Source organism: Caretta caretta, chromosome 5 (genome assembly GCF_965140235.1).
Source record: "Caretta caretta isolate rCarCar2 chromosome 5, rCarCar1.hap1, whole genome shotgun sequence".
NCBI classification, from domain to species: Eukaryota; Metazoa; Chordata; order Testudines; family Cheloniidae; genus Caretta; species Caretta caretta.
The window spans coordinates 12,636,296-12,647,630 of record NC_134210.1 but is presented as its reverse complement, the minus strand read 5'-3'; the positions used below and the strand labels follow the sequence as shown (position 1 = coordinate 12,647,630).

Sequence of the window (11,335 nt, the reverse complement as noted above, 5' to 3'; positions counted from 1 at the left end):
GGGTTTAAACATACACAGTAGACAAGAATCTTGGATTTCACCAGCAAGGCAGCTGTAGAGAAGGAAATCGTAGAACTGATGCAATTTCAAATGCTACAAACCTTTCTCAGCTGCCTTGCCTTTCTGTTTCAGTGTAGATTGCAGAAGAGATCATTTTTGCTGAAGGCTCATAGATTAGATTAATAGATTATAAAGCCGGAAGGGACCATTGTGATAATCTACTCTGACCTCCTGCATAACAGAAAACTCTGCTCTGCCTGATTCAGAGCCAGGATTTGTACCTTGTTCTCCCACAGGGCAGGCCAGTGCTTGAATCATTAGGCAACACCAAATGTGGCAGACTTGTTGAAACCTCACTCACTAAATAATACAACACTTAAAAGGCTGGGACCATGATTTCCAGAAATGAGGGCCTGCAATTAGGCACCTAAATCCACATTCAGGCACCTGAATAAGTATAGCCAGATTTTCAAAACTGCTCAGCATGTCGTGGCTCCCTTACAAGCCTCCAGGAACTGCTGGATGCTGAATGCTTTGGAAAGCCAGCAGCCAGGAGTCTATCTTTGGGCACCCGTGTTTGAAAATTTTGGTTTGTTGTCTCCATTACTCTCTCTTGTGCCAAGAGACTGTTCTTACACAGATGGAGAAGTGATCCAGCTCCTATAACCAAGGCCTAACATTCAGAAAAGAATGATGTGGCCCCTTAACAACATGGAGCTCAATGAGGCCTCTGAGGAAACTGAGATGCAGTCAGCAAAGGGAGAAGGTGCTGTGTCTGACTCATGGCGCCTCCTAGGCATTGGAGGTGGGCCGAGGGGGTTGAGGACAGGACCAGGGAGGAGAATGACTGGATGGAGACAGGAAAGGACTATGATCCAAGTTCCCGCTATGTTAGGATGGGGCACTGCTTCCCACCACCCCCTCTGTCCCCGTCCCCAGAGATGTAGCAAGGAGAACTTACTATTTAGGAACCTAATTCTCCAATCCTCACTCACAGGAACATTCCTTACTCAAATGAGTAAACGACAATGGGATCACATACATGACAAGGGCAGCAAGATAGGACCCGAATCAAGAATTTTTCCTTAATATGTCTTGGCTAAATGTCTCTATCTTAAGTACTTATATGGCCCTCATTACCATAATAACTGACCATATTCTCTCTCTCTCCCGCCTGGCAACCCAGTTCGGACCAGAGATCCCATCTTGGATCTGAGAAAACTTCCCAATGCAAGTTTAGTCAAAAATGGCCTTTTGCTGTGAAACGTTTCATTTTTTGACAAATTGACATTTTCCAAGAAAAATGGTTTAGTCGGAACATTCCTGACTAGCTCCCTAATTTCCATTCCAAGGACCAAAATCTACAATTCTGATTAATGCTGAGTAGCATTTCCTCACAAGTATTGTCCCACTGAATGCAATGGAACTACTCACTAGAGTAAGTGCTACTCAACATATAAGGGTTGCCGAATCTGATGCTGGTAAATATGAATTTCATGCTATAAAGATAACCCCTCTTGTCTGGCTTTGTGACTTGAAAGGAATAAACCTACAAACTGGACTCTAGCTCTGGTTTCTTGCCCTCTTTCCTGACTGGGACTATAGAACAGCACACCCTCATCCCCTGTGAGGAAAGGACCTAGCAAGAGGCAGCTGCAAACAGGTCCCAGCAGGGCAGGGAGACAGACAACAAAATGCCAGGCACCCAGCTTCAACTGAATGCTGAATTCTGCAACAGGGATGCTAAATTCTGGGGTACCTTGGGAAAATGCCAAATACCATGGCCACCCAATCATGGAGTTCATTCGGCCCCAAGAATTTGACTTGGCAGTTCAAGAGGAACTCAAATGCCAGATTGCATTCTGCCTAAGAGACTGAAAGTGGACCGCTGAGAAGGAAGACTGAAATATTCTAATAAAAGACAGGAGAAATATATGAATAACTTATTCTAAACACCAGCTATAATACTGATAATAAATAATGACTAATGGAAGTTCTATGGCTGGGGGTCTCAACTGCCCCTTTCCCCTGAAAACTCTAAGGATTTTTTTTATTTGTTTAAAATTTCTTCCCTTTTCCCTTCTGATTTGAGAGGATTTTTTACTCCACCATTTGCTCTATCTGTTCATTGCTTTTCTACTCCTTCTTTCCTTTTAATGTTTCTATTTCTCACAGCTAGAGCTGGTTGAATTTTTTTGTGAGCAAAGCTTTTCCCCACAAACAAACAAACAAAAACAAACCCCCTCAAACCCAAACAATTCAATAAAAACCACAATTTTGGCAGGAAAATGTCCATTCTAACACCAAATCAGAAAAAAAAAAGTCTGTTTTCCCAAAGGAAATTTGAAAAGGAAATTTTGTTTCAAGTCAGCATTTCAAAATGAAAGGAAACGTTTTGTTTCTTTTCAACTTAAAATGTCATTTCATTTTTTTTAAACACCAAAACCAACTGACATATTAAGTCAAAATGAAACAAAGTTTGTTCTTTCATTTTGAAATGTTGATACTAAGTGAGTTTTTTTTAAATTGTTTGGAAAGTTCCCACAGGAAAGCAAATATTTTGTCCAAAAAATTTCAAATGAAAAAATGTTGTTCAATTTCTTTGCTGGAAAAATGTCAGCTTTCCAACTAGTTCTAATGTAACTTCAACATATCGCTATTTAAAGGGAATTATTAATATCTTTATTTTAAAGCTACAAAAACAGAAGGGTTAAGTTGGAGAGGTTAAGTGATTTGCCCAAGATCACCCAGGAAACCTGAGGCAGAATTAGGAATAGACCCAGAACTGTGGATTTACACATCCGTCCTCTCCCTGCCCCATATATTGTCCCAGAGGCTGATCGTACAAATGCTTTCTCACTCGAGCAGTCCAGACTTATGCAAACTGGTCCACTGACTTCAATAGGCCTACTCATGTAAGTAAGTCTTTGCAGGACTGGTCCTTAGGAAACTGATGTTTCAAGTGGAATACAGCCACGCAGCGTCTCCTAGGTTGTTCTTCTACCTCTGCTGTTTGGGCCTACTACTGCCAACGGCAACCATTACACTAGGCTGCCCAATCAGCAGCCCTCCGGCACTTGCAGAGTCTCTGTACATTTCAGCGTACAAGCTGCTTTAAAAAGCAACTGTTACGCTCTGCAAGCAGCCTCACAGTCCTGTGTGGCTGTTGGTTTTAAAGAGGAATTTAGATGATAACTCTGCGGTCTTTCATGATCAACCAAACCTTTGGTCGTAAGTAGAAAAACAGCAAGGCTCTTGTGTTCTCCTGACCTTTCTCCCAAAACAATCAATATCTACAGGCTGTCAGGCCTATTAAACGGTATGCCAGTGGAGATACAATTTCATATATTCAGCCTACTTTTCCTGGCTCTGGAGCCAAAAAAATTAGGGAGCTTGGAAACTGCTCAGTAAATTTCTGTGAAACAACATACTCTCGCGCTGAATCTTCCGCAAATGTATATGAGGCCACTGTCCAAAATAATAGCTCTGTAAACATGATCAGAATCATAAAGAAACCACTTATCACTCTTAGGCCAAAATCAATAGTAAATTTTTCTTAGCTCAAAGGAGAGAACTATTTGTTTCGCCAGAGCAACAGCAGGCCTTTCCCTAAAATGGGCTGCCTCCATCAAATAGAGCAGCGCCTGCAGAAGCCGAATTAGCTTAACTTCGCTAGCCTCTAATCATAGAAGGATTAAGTAGCTCTATCTGTTCAAAGTGGATAAATAGCTTGTGTTGCCTACCATGTGGTAAGTGGGATCTGTTTTAAATTTAGAAACTCCTAACAGCCTGTGTTAGAGTTTTTCATGTGACCTTGACAGCAGCAAAGTCAGGCTCCAAATCTTGCCAGGTTTGATTCTTTCTCATGGGATGGGATACTGCTAGTCAGGGAAGCTGTGCATTTTCCCCCCATGGGTGCTGTCCTCTTCAATTAAAAAAGGGATTTTTAAATCACCTAAGCCACACATATCAGTAAATCTTCCTAGCTCCACCTCTGTATCATTGCTCAGACACACCACTGCTTGGACTCCATTGCCAATCAAATCCTTCCCATGACTTCATTCCTCTCCTAATTGCAACTACTGCCAGTTCCTTCTTCGCAGCTTCCGCAAGACCAGGAGTCCAGGCTCTAGCATGTGCAGCGTGCTGCTTCCACCTTCTTACAAGGACAGAGGAGCACAACCACATTGGCATCCTCTCACGCAGTTCCTCTGGTTTTTCATCCATTTCAGGATCCAGTTTGAAATGTCCCTCCTTGCTGTTAGAACCCTCTGTGGATTCGCAACGCCCACCACACAGAACCTGCCTCTCTTTTCTTCTTTCTGCTCCTTCATCTCATCTAGCACTGCCTTCATCTCTGTCCCTTCACAAAAAGCTTGTTACAGTTTAAGCAAGAGTGTTCATCTTATCTCCTGCCACATGAAACTTTGTTCACGTCTTGTCAGCTCCCTCGCTATTTTCAAATCTGAAGTAATATTTAATCATTCTGTATATTATTTACATTACAGTGGCTACCGAGGCCGGGACTCCATTGTCCAGGGTGCTGTGAAAACACACAGTAAGATGGCCTTCACTGAAGACTTCATGATCTAAACAGACTAGATAAAGGATGGGAAAAGGGAAGTATCATCCCTATTATATGGATGTGGAACTGTGACCCCCTTCCTAGAATATGAATGCTTTCCTGAATAAGGAAGCACGAAAGCACGTACCTAAGCCCCATTGAAGCCACTAGGACGTAAACTGATATTTAAAAGCTAAACACATATTTCCTGAATCAAAGCCAAGTGACTTGCTTAATTTTATACAGGAAGTCTATGGTAGAGACTTGAATAGAACCCAGAGCTCAAGTACCAGTCAAATGCGTGAACCATAAGTTGATCCTTGCTCTTTTAATTTCTCTTCTCTCTGCTTATATTTTATTATTTAACTCTGTAAAGCTTTCATGTTGTATGAAGATGCTTATACAAATCACAGTTGTATTCTCTCTGTTTTAATTGTGCCCTTGAAAACATGACACTCTCAGATAAAAAGGAATCCTAAGTGAACAATAGTGGCTATAATCATAGAACCTGCTCAGAGTTACACAGTCTAAAATTTACAAGCCAGACAATGGGTTTCAGTTTAAAAATATAAATTATAACCCCACCAGGAATCTTTTTTACAGTGCAAAAGCTACTCTTTGACTCTGCCATGGGTTTTTATTAAGGGATTTATAAAGGGAAATCTTAAATAAATACAGCTGGTGCAAGCCACAAGTAGGACTGGATTATAGATGACAAAATTAGCCAGATAGATAGTCTCTGAGGTCCTTTCCAGACAGCAGTTGTAATCATTGTAATAAGGGTATGGCACACTGGAGTACTGGAAAGAAAGAAACTGGCCTTTTCTTTTCCTTCTTGGCCGTAGTCACAGGACATAGTTGAAGGTTTTAAAAGGTTGATACCCCTGTCATTTGGCAGGGGGTCAGTATCAGCTGACTTCAGCGGATACTGTTTTCCAAAAAATCAAACATAGATAAAACATAATATCAATTAGTGCTGTTCAAAAATTCTGACCAGATTCTTTTTCCACACAAAATTGGGTTTTGACGTCAACTTTCTGCAGAAAGTTTTGATTTTTCATCCAAAAATCCAGTGCCCCAAAAACAAAATATTTTGATTTGGATATCCTGCTATAGTGTTTCATGGGAGTTTTCTATTTCCTCATATCCCCTTTGTCCTCTATCGGCTGGGCTCCCCAGCCAGACTACATCTCCCATGATGCACCATGGCCAGGGAGTCACATGATGCAGCCAGCTACCCTCACCATGAGTGTAACATGGGAAATGTCCAACTCGGGGAGCCTGGTCCATACAGGAGAATAGGAGCTTGAGGCCCCTAAACTACAATTATCCTGAGGCACATTTCTGAATAGAAACAGGATGGGTTTTGTCTGGAAAAACAATGGGGGGGGGAGGGGTTTGCTGAAAAATCCACATTTTCCAGAGCAGAAATTCCCATTTTCTGACCAGCAATAATATCAAACAAGAAGCACCACAAATAACTGCCAGTAAGTAAAACCCCCAGACTGAGACATCTAGGGCAGGTATCCATGTAGACAAAAACTCCTGAATGAGAAGGTGATTATTCTGCCTCTTACTGGACACGGCAGTGACTATTAACCCTGAACCTCAATGCCTGTCTGCTCACATGGCCACTTCTTGTTCCCAAAGCAGTTCCTTCTGCAGTGGCCTAGTCAGTAGCTGAGGTGGATCCCCCACCTGAAAGCTGTGCTTGCTGCTCCCCATGCTTTTCATTGTTTGTGACTGGCTGACCTGTTATTTCTGTCTGCACATGATGACTGGCAGTAGCTTTGTGGTTCTCTTCAAGGAATATGGAGCCAATATCGTCCTTGCTTTGTTTATCTGTCTTGTGTTCCTCCTGTAGACCGACCCTCACAGATAGTTACGATATATGAACTTGATGTGGGGATGATATAGCTATTCACTTGCCAGGCAGCTGCCACTTTTAGTTTGAAATGTAACATCCCCTCTCTCTTTCAGTGGGAGTATGTATGTGTATCTTGTTTGTGTTCCATGAACATGCTATTAAACAAGTTTAATAGATTTTTTTGCACAAACAGCAAATGATACATGAATGTTAGAGAACATGGCAATTAAATACTGAACTCATAGACATGAATATTCACACATGATTCTAAGAGGCATACTCATCTAGTCAGGGAACAGAAACAATATCATGTGACCTGTGTGTCAAATCAAAACCAACTGCTCCCATTCAAAGTCTAGATTCTAGAAAATGAATTCTGGCAGTGAACTCCTTAAGAACAACTTACAGGCACATCTTTTTTTTTTTCAGAAATGTGGGGAATAATCTCGAATAATGAATACACTTTTGAAAAAAATCAAACCGCTCACAGTCCACCCACAAACAGAAAAGGTGAAATTCATATAGTTATTTGCTATGAATTATTTGTTCAGTTTTATTTCTAATATTAATACTTTGCACTTCCTTATTGTCTTTTATTCAGGAATCTCAAAGTACGTTCCAAAAATTAATTCGTTTTACATCCCCACACTCCTGCATGTGTGTAATTATACCCCTTTTACTGAGATGCATAGAGCTTGATTCTTCTCTCACAGACACCTTTGTAAATAAGGAGTAACTCACTGAAGTCAATGTGGCTACTCACATGCTTAAAATAAATCCCATGCTTAAATACTTTTCAGGATCAGGGTGAGAATATCCAGCCTTAAGTGACTGCTGCAAGTCCACTTAGCAACACAGAAGCAGAGCCAGGAAAAGCACCCAGAAGTCCTGACTGCCAGTTCACTAGTCTCTCCCTTAGACTGCACTAATCCTCTACAAGTCACCCATCTTGTCCTGGCCAATATGCTGTTAGCATTGTACCAGTACATTTGAAATAGGTAGTTCCTATCAAAAAATCATACGACATAATACATACCAGTGGCATTGATTTGCTAAAGAACTTGCTAGAAATATACAGTCATTAGTAATTGGATCAACCTCACAATGCTGTGAGTTCCCCAGTAAAACAATGGAAAATCTTTGCAGGAAGGTTCAAAATTCTCACCTTGTAGATAAAAAATGTATTACCACTCTTCTGTCCACTACCCCATAATTTTTACATTGTACTGTATTTCATATCACACTGGACACAAACCTTATGAGGGTTCATGTGTATGTGTGTCTCTCTCTCTCTCTCTGAATTTTCTAATACTTAAGGGCCCATTTCATGTTATTTATTACCTCACTCGAGTAGAAGCTGAGATCTATAAATCGTAAACACAGGTTCCCTAATTCTACCAACAGCTAGTTTTAGTCACATGTAATTAAAACATCCCAAAGTCTTTCCACTGTAATGTATTTTGAAATGACACCACTGGGGCACAGGGAAAGGGGAGATGGAGAAATCAGCAGTATGTCAACGCCATGGCCATAGTTAGCATCTTTCGGGCTCTGTACAGCTCCACTGCAGTGTTGCCAAGTCTGCAGGTTTCCTGAGATGATTATTTTTTATTGGAGATATATTTATTTTAAGGGCAGTTGCACTGGTTTTCAGGAACAGTAGGGAAGTTCTGGTTTTTAGGAACAGTAGAGAAGAACTTTAGGAGATGCTACTGTGACCCAAGCTTTAAAAAGGACATGATCAAATGGTGGCATCTCAGATATGGATAAGTAAACCAGACAGGCAGGATGAAATAACTGACCTGAACCTTTGCCCCCGCCTCCCCCCCCCCCCCATGTGAGCCAAACTGGGACAAAAGTCTTTTATGAGTTTTGAAAAAAAGCTGGGTTAACTTTTTGTTTTAGGTTAGATTTCATTTAAGTGCATCAGGCTGCTTCCCCTTTCTCATAAAACAAGAATATGGGGCAAGGCAATGAAATGGAAAGACAGCACAAATAAGATTGATGAAAGGAATTTGTATCGGTTTATTTTGTACACTATCATAGGCGCCGAGTTTCTAATCTGCTGAGGGGTGCTCCGCCCCGGTTCCGCCCAGGCCCTGCCCCTACTTCACCCTTTCCCCCAATGTTCCACCCCTGCCCTGCTTCTTCCCACCCCTGCCCCGCCTCTTCCCCTCCCAGTTCCACCTCCTCCCCTGAGCGTGCTGCACCCTCGCTTCTACCTCCTCCTCCCCCAGGGCCTCTGATTTTAGAAGGAGCAGGAGGCTCCAGGGGAGAGGGAGAGGTGCTGATCGGCAGGGCCCACTGCAGGGCAGGAGGCGCTGTGGGGAGGGAGAGTCATTGATGGGGGACTGCCAGTGGGTGCTCAGCACCCAACATATTTTCCCCATGCATGCTTCATGGAGTTGGCGCCTATGAACACTACACATAACTAACCTGTGGAACTCACAGCCACAAGATATCACACAGACTAAGAGTTTAGTAAAATGAACAAAGGTCTACAGATTTACATGGACAAATGAGACCATCCAGAGTTATATTAGATAGAATGGGCCAGATTCCTAGCTGGCATAAATGGGCATGCTGCCACTGATTTGGGTGGGTCCACGTGGCTTCTTCCGGGGCCACAGAGGGCAGCAGCATAGATGAAGAACTTTGGCGAGGGCCCCGCCTGCCCGGCAATAAATAAAAGCTGCAATCACTACTGCTGGGATAGGCGGTAGAACTGTGGGGCAGACCAGCCAGAAGCTCCTTTAGGGGCTGGAGCTACAGTGGCTGAACTCTGGACTCTACAAACACTGGACAACAAACAGCAACAGAAGAAAGTGCCCATGGTGAGCATTGCTTTATTGAACACGGACCTTGAATTTAAGACCATTGCCAAGACACTCCGAGGAGTGGGAGTCTTACTTAATAGGTCTATTTAGATATTTTTGATTGAATATTGCAGGCTTTCCCAGGTGTGGGCGCCCCCTTTCCCCACAAACCTCTGGACTCCGTGGTTGTGACTGGGTAAGGATTGGCTGTCAAGGGCACCCAGGGAAGTATTTAGCTTTCCCATGTTTCTGGGTGGGGGCTCTGGCCGGTGTTATTTGTTACATTTTCATAAGGAACCCCTAGATATTTGAACGTGATCCTTTTTGCTCCAGCAGCCCCTGGCAGAAAGGTTACATAGCAATAGGCTTTTCTGTGCGATGCAAGGTCCATAACATGAGTCTCATTCCATTTCTCGCCAGTAGTCAGAGAAATTATGTTTCTTCCTATGTACTGTGTCTTCAAGTATATTATCTGTCACATATTTACCTGGAAATGTTGGTGTCATCCAGTCCTATATCATTAAGGTCAAGGGATAAAAATCACAGCTTCCTTTTGCTTGTAAATTTCCTCTGTTGGCTATATGCATGTTAATCTCTCATTGTTTAATAAAGAGAAGACCTTGGCAATGTTTCTGTAGTTGGCATTTTGTACTTTTGTGTAGATGATAAAGTGCTGTGGGTATTAAAAGTGTGAAACAGAGGAGGGCTGGTGAAAGAATGAGCTATATTTACACCCAAAGTCTCCAGACATAGGCCAGGGTTATAAAAGGATAAGAACCTGTCCCATGACAGGGGTCATTATCCACTGATTACTGTTACATTTTTCAAAATCAGATCAAATATAAATAAAAGCATAAATACCAACTGACAGTGAATTATTTCAAAATTTAAACTTGTAGGGACAGGGACTGCCACTTTCTGTTTGTATAGCACCCAGCACATTAGAGCCCCAACCTGGGTTATCTCTAGGTGCTACAACAATATGTTAATACTAAACTGCACAGATTGCAACCAGCTTCCATAATCAAGACCTATTTTTCACCCCCTTTAATGTTGGCTTGTAAAAATCAGTTGGGTCTGAAAATTGCCAGATTTATTCTGAATGCAAAGGAGAATTTCTCTGCAAAGCTTGACAAAAATCATGTCAAATTGTTGTTGGAGTTTGGTGTGGCTCGAAAGCTTGTCTCTCTCACCAACCGAAGTGGGTCCAATAAAATACGTTACCTCATCCAACTTGTCTCTAATTTAACAGTCTGTAGTATTAGATGTAACTACCTCTCATCTGTGTGCACAGTTACTGTCTGTGCTCAGAAACCCCCTCCCCACATAGTCATACTCAGGCACTGATTGCAAGCTTTCACTTGCTTTTCTTCTTCTATAGCAAATAGATACTACATCTCAGGACTTCAGAGCACCTGGGAGAGCATGCGTACAGCTGGGTCTCAGCATTCCATTTCTCACTGCCATTGCTGCCAGGCCCCGTCACTCTGGGTGCTAGATGTCTGCGGCTGACTAGTTGGCTTTTTTGTGCTTTGTCACTCAGTATTTTTAGTTGCTAAATGTTGCAGAGGCAGCCTTTTCAATTAGAAAAGTGTCAAACTCTGCAAAATGAATTCCAGCACTTGGAGAACATCAGCGTCCATCTCCAGTACTTGTTCACTGACCTTGCAAGATGGGTTTGTTTTTTTCTAAACTGAACGCTCTGACCTATTTATCTTGGAAAGCAATATTATATATGTTCCCATCTCAACAAGTTTTTCTGGTGACAACCCTCATGGCAAGACACGCCCCAATCCAGACCCCAGAACCAAACACCCTTGAACCAATGGAAAGTGCAGGCCTGGCTTTACATTTCTCCACTTGGACCCAATTCTAATGTTAATTTAATTATGAGCTAGGTAAGTATTATCCTTATTTTGGGAGAAAAGGAGACATAGGTGCCTAAAGCTAGGTACTTAGACACCCACATAACCTAATGGAAGGCACCGAGTTAAATGGGAACAGAAGGTGCTCAGCACCTCTGAAAATCAGACTACTAATTTAGGATACTAAATATATATCCATCTGCCTAATTTTAGTCACCCAATT

The 11,335-nt window shown here is 42.1% G+C and overlaps 1 protein-coding gene across 6 annotated transcripts in view; it reads left to right on the top strand.

Annotated features, from left to right (window-relative positions):
• The window catches only part of LOC125636878 (uncharacterized), a 234,487-nt gene that overhangs the window by 135,101 nt on the left and 88,051 nt on the right, over positions 1 to 11,335 (top strand). For 4 of the 6 annotated variants that reach the window (XR_012668361.1, XR_007356750.2, XR_007356748.2 and 1 more), the window contains one exon: positions 4,509 to 9,878. The exons of the other annotated variants lie outside the window; for them this stretch is intronic. The gene's annotated coding sequence lies outside the window, so the exon portion shown is untranslated. Of the gene's footprint in view, positions 1 to 4,508; positions 9,879 to 11,335 lie in introns of those variants that run through there. 6 annotated transcript variants of the gene reach the window in all.